This window comes from Echinops telfairi, unplaced genomic scaffold, assembly GCF_000313985.2.
Source record: "Echinops telfairi isolate 266 unplaced genomic scaffold, ASM31398v2 ScPeMD7_18;HRSCAF=68, whole genome shotgun sequence".
NCBI lineage: Eukaryota > Metazoa > Chordata > Mammalia > Afrosoricida > Tenrecidae > Echinops > Echinops telfairi.
Genome location: NW_022103915.1, coordinates 11076304 through 11082461, shown reverse-complemented (window position 1 = coordinate 11082461; position 6158 = coordinate 11076304). Strand labels below are relative to the sequence as shown.

Sequence of the window (6158 nt, the reverse complement as noted above, 5' to 3'; positions counted from 1 at the left end):
CCTCCCTGGGGGACAGACAACCAAAAAGTGGGTGAAGGGAGACATCGGGCAGGGCAAGATATGACAAAATACCAATTTATAAACTATGAAGGGCTCATGAGGGAGTGGGGAGCGGGGAGGGAGGGGAAAAATGAGGACCTAATGCCGGGGGTTTAAGCTGAGAGAAAATGTTTTCAGAATGATGTGCAAATGCGCTTTACACAATTGATGTGTGTATGGATTGCAATAACAGTTGTATGAGCCCCTAATAAAATGCTTAAAATAAATAAATAAATACATAAATAAATAGGGCATCCACTTCCCATTTGCTGCTTTTGGGGCCCATGTTGAAGATCAGTTGACTATATGCTGATGGCTTTATTTCTGGGTTTTCTGTTCTTTTCCATTGGTCTGAGTATCTGTCATTATTCCAGTACCATGCTGTTTCGACCACTATGGCTGAATAGTAGGTGCCAAGTAAGGCGAGCCCTCCAACTTTGTCCTTTTTTCTTTAGGAGTTCTCTGCTAATTCTGGGCTTCTTCCCTCTACATATGAAATTGGTGGCTAGTTTTTCCAGTTCTTTGAAGATGGTTGTTGGTATTTGAAACAGGATAGCATCACACTTATATAGTACCTTGGGTAAGATTGACATCTTTACTATATTGAGTCATCTGATCTACGAGCATTGGATATTCTTCCATTTGTGGAGGTCACTTTTTGTTTCTTGTATTAGGGTATTTGTCCATGTCTTCCACATTGTTGAATACAGACTCTCATAGTACTTTGTGGTTATCCTTTTTGTGATATCCGTTGTGATTTCCCTGGTTTCATCCCTCATCCTGGCTATTGATGTTTGCTCCTTCCTTTCCTTGCTTAGGTTTCCAGCAGTCTGTTGATTCTGTTGATCCTTTCGAAGATCCAACTTTTTGCTGTATTGATTTTTTTTGCATTGTTCTCTTGTGTTCCCACTTGTTTAACTCTGTCTTGATTTTTATTATTACCTTTCTTTTGCTATTGGAGGAGTTGTTCTGTTGAATCTGTTCTAGTTGCTGAGGTTTTTTGTTTGTTTGTTTGTTTCAGGGGAAAGTGTGGATGCAGTCCCTGCTAACACAAATTGTGCAGTTGAGTTTCCCACATTTGGGGAAATCACAGATGTGAGCGCAGCCAGAGTGCAATGGTTGAGCCTCGCCCGGGGAAAACCACCTTTGTGACCATGGTGTCTCCCCTGCCAGGTAAGTATTGCTGGAGGTTTTGTGATAGTGTATCAGTCATAAGTCTCTCTTCCTTTTCATATATGCACTAATTGCCATCAAACTCCCTGTGATAACTTTGTCCCATAGATTTTGGTACATTGTACTCTTATTCTCATTAGTTTCTATAAATTTCCTAATTTCCTTTCTAATCTGGGCCAGTACCCATTCGTGTCACAGAAGATTGTTATTCATCCTCCAGTTGTTTGCCCTTGTTTTTCTGGTCTCCTTTTTGTTGATCTCCAGCTTTATGGTGTGGCGGTCTGAAAGGAACATCTGAGTGATCTCTATGTGTTCGAATTTACTCAGGCTTGACTTATGTCGGAGCATGTGGTCTATTTTCAAATATGAGCCATGTGCACTTGGAAAGAATATGAATTTTTTTTTTTGCATTTGGATGGAGAGTTCTATAAATGTCTATCAGGTCCAGTCGACTAACTGTAGTATTTAACTCTGTAGCCTTCTTGCTGAGCTTCTTTCCCAGTGATCTATTTTTCTCTGATAGCGGTGTATTAAAGTCGCCTACTATGATTGTTGAGTCTGTGATTTAATTTTTCTTCTTTTGAATAGTTTGACGAATTTTGTGGGTCTCTCATTAGGTGTGTATATATTTATTATGCTTACTGGTTCCTGGTCTACTGATCCTTTGAGCATTACATGGTGTCCATCCTTGTCTCTTGAGGTCAATTTTGTCAGAGATTGGGATTGCAACCCAGCTTTTTTTTAAGTTGCTTTTTGCCTGGTTTATTTTCTACCAGCCTTTAAGTCTTAGTCTATTTTTGTCTGAAAATTTAGGATGTATCTCTTTCAAGCAAAAGATTGATCGGTTATGTTTTCTGAGCCAGTCTGCTAACCTTTGTCTTTTAATGGGCAAGTTCAGGCCATTGACATTTACGGTTATTACCGCCATTTATGGATTCATTGCTGTTGTCTTGTACCTTTTGTGTTGGGTGTTTTCCTATCTCCATATCAGGGCGCTGTGTTTATGTGGGGGCTTCATTTTTGTCTTCTGAGGCAATGTTATCTTGTTGATTCTTTTCGATGCATTGACTTCTGGATGGAGATGAACTATATGGCAATCTCCTGCTTGTGCTTAGTGGATGTTGGTCTTCTGACCACAGTTAGTGACAAGGATTTTCTGCAGGGTTTGGTGTCTTACAGAGTATTCTTTGAGGTTTTTCTTGTCTGGGAAGACTGTTACCTCACCATCTTAATAGTTTGGCAGGGTAGAGGATTCTCAGGTTGACATTTTTTTCCCTTTCTGCATTTGGAAGGTGTTACTCCACTCTCTCCTCCTCCTCATGGTATCTACTGATAGGTCTGAACATATTCTTCCCTGAGCACCATTGTATGTGAGCTCCTTTTTTTCTCTTGCTTCTCTTAAAATTTTCTTTTTCCTTGAAGTTGGATAATTGAACTATTATGTGCCCTGGTGAGTTCTTTCTAGGGTTTAGTCTAATTGGTGTCCTCTCTGCTTCCTGTATGAATGTCCGATTCACATTCATTAAGGTGGGGAAGTTTGCCTCCAGGAATTCCCTCGCTAATTTAGCTGTAGACTTCTTTGTATCTTGTTCTGGAAGACCAATTATTTGAATATTGTTCCTCTTCATAGCTTCTGTCACTGTTCTCTGTTTTTCTTCCACCTCTTTGATGATCTTGTTTGACTGTCTTTCGCATTTGTTGACGTCTGTCTGCTTGTCCTGGAGATCTCTCATAGGATTCTCTGCTTCTTCTAGTTTGTTGGTGAGGTTTGTTATCTTGTGTTTTCCTTCTGTTATCTCATCCATTAATTCTTGTATTTCCCTTTGGTGTGTGGGCACCATCCTCTCTATTGTGGACTTCATCTCCTCTATTATTGAATCCTTATTCTGCGTTGCTTCCCTTATATCCTGTATTACTCCAAGCAGCATTCTGAAGATTTCTTTTTGTTGCAGATCAACATTTTTTTTTCTATGAGCATCATTAGGTTTAGGATTTCTTCTGCTGTTATGTTTTGTTTTTCTTGTTTTCTTGATGGTGTTGAGGTGTGTTGCCATCTGTGTGTGTCATTTTGCAAGAACTGGGTGCCATGTTTCCGGGAGACCAAGGGGCCCTGGACTCTGTCTCTGTGTTACTGGTAGGAGTGGTTTCCTGGATTACCTGTGGTCTACTATGGTATATCGTAGTGTGTTGGGTTGTTGTGTAGGCGAAGTGCTGTGGTGACTCAGTGGCTGGAGGTGGTTGGGGATTTGGAGGGTTTGCTGAGGCAGGTGACTGGAGTTATTCCACGGGTCAGGTTGAGGTGGGCCTGTAGCATGGGTATGGATCTGATCTGGATTGTCTGGCCACAATTTGCAGTCTTTTAAAGACTCTCTGTCGAGTCCAAAACTGGTAGAGCCAGTTTTTGGCTTGAGCTGTGGCTTTCAGCCCATGACTTTTCTTGTTTTGTTATGTTAAAATCCTAGGTTGTGCTCTGGGGATTAGACTTCTGCCTGTCTTTTTATGCTAATATGCTAATAGACCAGGACCAGGGTTCTGGAAGCGTACATTAAAAGTTACACAAAGCAACACAGGCTGGAATTGTAAGCATTAGACAATTTTTTTTCTTTTCACAATGTGTTTGTGGGGTGCCCTGTTATTGGGACTGTGCCACGCTACCCCCCAGTTAAGGAGGATCAGATTAGCAAAGTGGTCTTGGGGCTGACTGGATCTGAATTCTCCCCTCCCCACTCCTTTGTCACTCACAGCTCTCATGCACAGCTATGACATAGGTAAATATCCTGGGAGCTCCTCACTTGCTGAAAATCAGTGACTAATTATCTATTGTTACCCATGCTGGCAGGCTCAGAGTTGGAGAGAGGGGTAAAGGTGACAGTCAATGGATTCACTCCCTTCCTGGCTGGGGTGGGATGATGCAAAGCTTGAGAATGCAAGAGCAGGGTGGCTAGCAGAGAGGGGAACTCCAGTATGTGGTCACGTGGCTAGTTCTTGGAGGTTCTCTGCAAGCCTGGGATTATGACCACGTTTAGACAGCAGCCTGGGGAAACTACTGCGTGCTGTGAGTCTCGTATCCTGGGCACAGGAAGAGGTGCCGGATGCTATCCTGCTGGATTTGGTAAGGGTTTAGTGGAGCCTTCAGGCAGACACAGTGACTTAGATTGTTTCAGTGAGTTCTGGAATCAATCCATGGGCAAAATTGCAGGGGGCGGTCTGAACCAGACCCTAGTACACTGAATGATTTTTAGCACCCAGCTTCCCAATATTGGCCTCCTTACCTCTTAATTTTCTAACATCAGGAGTACTGTGTGGGTGATTCTACCTGGATGTCATCTTGATTCATTGAATTTGATAACAAAAAATATTTTAAACTTAAAAAAATCATTTTATTAGCTCATACAGCTCTTTTCAAAATACATACATACATACATACATGTGTCAAGCACATTTGTAGATATGTTGCCATCATAATTTTCAAAGCATTTTCTTTCTCCTAGAGCCCTTGGTATCAGCTCCTCATTTTCCCCCCTCCCTCCCCTCCCCTTCCTCCCTCATGAATCGTTGATAATTTATAAATTATTATTATTTTTTTCATGTTTTACCCTGACCGATATCTCCCTTCACCCACTTTTCTGTTGCCCATCCCCTAGGGAAGGGGTTATATGTGGGCCATTATAATTGGCTTTCTCTTTCTTCCCCCACCTTCCCCTTCCCCTTCTGGTATCGCTACTCTCATAATTGATCCTGAGGGTTTATCTGTCCTGGATTCCCTGTGTTTCCAGCTGTTATCTGTACCTGTGTACATGTTCTAGTCTAGCCAGATTTGTAAAGTAGAATTGGGATCATGATAGTGGGGGGAGGAAGCATTAAAGAACTAGAGGAAAGTTATATGGATAACAAAAAATTAAAAAATCTTTCTCATCATCAGAGAAGGTGAACAGAGCAGTTCATCAGTTTTTCATACAAAACTCATCAAGCCTCCCAATATCTTCCCATTTCATTTTTTTCCAATTTCCCTCTTTGTTGATTATTGTCTTTCCTTTCACCCATGTTAACACTTGCCTAGCTTCTAGCCTGTGACTTCCCCATCAACCCTATTTCCTTCCACTCCTGGTAACCATCAAAGTAAGTCCGTTTCCTTTAGTAACACAAAGGTTTTACTCCTATTTCTGAAGGTCAGAAGTCTGAAATGAGTCCTTTGTGTGTATTTGTTTGTTTGTGTGTATGTGTTGTTGAGTAGATTCCAACTCATAGTGACTCTATAGGACAGGGTAGATCAGATCCAAAGGGTTTCCTAGCCTCTAATTATTTTTTTAAAAACAATTTTATTGACTTGTAATTCACATATCATAAAACTCAATAGTTTAACTATATTAAAAAGAGTTGTGCAGTCAACACCACAATTAACTAGAGAACCATTTTTCATTTGTACTCATTGTTATTAGCTCCCCTTTCTCACATACCCTTCCCTGTTACAACCCTAAGAAGCTATTAATCTAGTCACTGTCTATAGATTTACCTATCCTGGATTTCATATAAAGAAAATCGTTACCCCGCCCCCATGACAGAAACTAAATAAAACAGGCCTAAAATCAAGGTGTAGGCAGGGTTTATTCCTGATAGAGCCTATAGGAGGGATTGTTCATTTCCCTTTTCTAGATTCTAGAAAGTGTCTACAAATCTTGGTCCATGGCCCTACATTTACACCACCTTTTCTCTCTGCTTCTGTATTCATGTTGTCTTATTCTGCCTTTGCCCTCATACCTCATACCTCTGCCTTTGCCCTCATACACTGTGACTACATAGCATTCCCTCGAATATTCAGAATAATGTTGCTATCTCAAGACCCTTAATCACATCAACCAAACCCCTTTTGATAACATATTCACAGGTTCTAGGAACTAGTGTCTAGGCATCTTTGGGGGTTCATTATTCTGATTCATTTTTCTACC

At 41.0% G+C, this 6158-nt stretch overlaps 1 non-coding gene across 1 annotated transcript; it reads right to left on the bottom strand.

The window, feature by feature from the left end:
• Positions 1-1058: 1058 nt before the first annotated feature.
• LOC115868933 lies at positions 1059-1220 on the bottom strand. The gene has a single exon (XR_004045891.1). It is a non-coding gene; the product is annotated as a U1 spliceosomal RNA (small nuclear RNA).
• Between the last annotated feature and the right edge of the window lie 4938 nt (positions 1221-6158).